Source organism: Argentina silus (assembly GCF_951799395.1).
Source record: "Argentina silus genome assembly, chromosome: 17".
NCBI lineage: Eukaryota > Metazoa > Chordata > Actinopteri > Argentiniformes > Argentinidae > Argentina > Argentina silus.
This window is the reverse complement of record NC_139671.1, coordinates 7758126-7760045: the sequence shown is the minus strand read 5'-3', so window position 1 is coordinate 7760045 and position 1920 is coordinate 7758126.

Below are 1920 nucleotides of genomic sequence, written 5' to 3'. Positions count from 1 at the left end.
AGTTAACAGCGGAACACCCCACTCTTGGGCCAGGCCCGCATCTAGCAGATTCCCCGCCACCCCCGAGTCAATTAGCGCCCGGACGAGACTAATCAGCAGGGTGATGATATAAGCAACCCGGGCTTGCTCGGTGGGGAAGGAGGATGGCTGGAGACTGAAAACCAGGGAGCACTGGGTGAGAAACTCCCAGCACCCCTCTGGTCACCCGTCATAGCGCTCAGGAGGCGGCAGTCGAGGTTAACGGGAAACCACCGGAAGAGACGAAGGAGCCGCTGCGGGACCCTCTGCTCCGCCACCCGCCTGGGCCAGGGGTTGCTGTGCTACCGACAGGTGTTGAACTGCGACGGTCAGCTGGTGCAGGGTATCGGTAATCATCTGCAGGTTCTGCTCGTGACACGTGAGGACGGCGTCTTGGGTCGCTAGAGTGAGATGGTATTGATCAGCATCCGCTGGGTCCATGGTGGCTTAGTCTTCTGGAACGTCTTGGTATAATAAGCGGACCCAGGTGCGGTGCATATAAAGGGAGGCAGACGAGTAGGTAGCGGTACCAAACAAAAGGTTCTTTCCTTAAAGTAGAGTAGGCAAAACAGGATACAAACACCGACTTCATCTCGAAAACAAAAGGGGGAGAACACAGTCTCCAAAAACAGTACTCGTATATTCAAAGGCTTACGTATCTCAAGCGACCAACAAATAGTGAACACAATTAAACACAGGTGCAGGTGGTAAGACCATGAGTGAGGCGGCACAGTGGGGACCGGAGGGAGACACCTAGAGACCGCACTGGGGAGTGCGCCCCCATCCGTAATAATAGCCAAAATGACATAGCCAAACTGAGCGGAGCCGAGATGAGCTGTACTAGGCCGGCCTGATTACACATCCACCACAGTTGCTAAAACAGTGCTGGAATGGACAATATGAAAGGAAAATACCTGAGGCAGCACATTATGGTTTGGGTTGGCCCTGTAGTGTTTAAAGCCCCTAAGTGTGCCAGAGACTGCTGTGTCTGTTAATCTCTTGTCATCATCTGATGGTGCATCAGTGCCTTATGAACACTAGATGGAACTACTGTGTAAGTAATACAAACCTTTGTTTACACAGGCTACTGAGTGAAGGGGAAGGTATTCACAAGGCCTGGATGAGGCGCATCCACAATGTACCATATTAAAGTCAAGATTTTTTTGTTGTTGACACAAACACACCCACACACAAGAAGAGGAAGAGAGAGTATGTGTTTCATGAGGCCTGGATAAGGGCTGGAGGAGGCTACTGAGTGAAGGGGAAGGTATTCATAAGGCCTGGATGAGGGCTGTTTGGCTCAGTAGTAGTAATACAGTGATAATGCAACCCTGTTTGTCTGGTCACATACCATGCACGCACGCACGCACGCACGCATGCACACACACACACACGCCCGCGCACGCCCACAAACACACTCATGATTGTATAGAATACTTTGAAAATGTATTCATATACTGAATACATGGCTCAAAATGTTTTCAGTATTCAGAATACTGAATACTTTGTAGAATAGTTTTTCATTTGTACATAGGAGCATTCAAGAAAACACACAAAATAAGCAATAGCAACACAAATTGAAATTGAAAGTCAGGTGAACGCAGATTCTTCAGGAACTATTTTCTTTTCTTCACTGTGCTGAGCAGCAACTGTGCAGTGCAGAGTAGCACCAACATATCAGACTGAAAGTATTCTAAAAGTATTAATTTTCTCACTTAGGAAAGTATCTGTATTCTGAATACCCATTTTTTAAAATGGATCATACCAAAATACTGAATACTTCGAATATGTATACATACATACATGTATTCTGTTACCTACACAACCCCTGCACACACTGTCCCCCTCCCAATACACCTCTACCACACCTCCCCCTCTCTCAGCTCAAGGAGATAACCCACT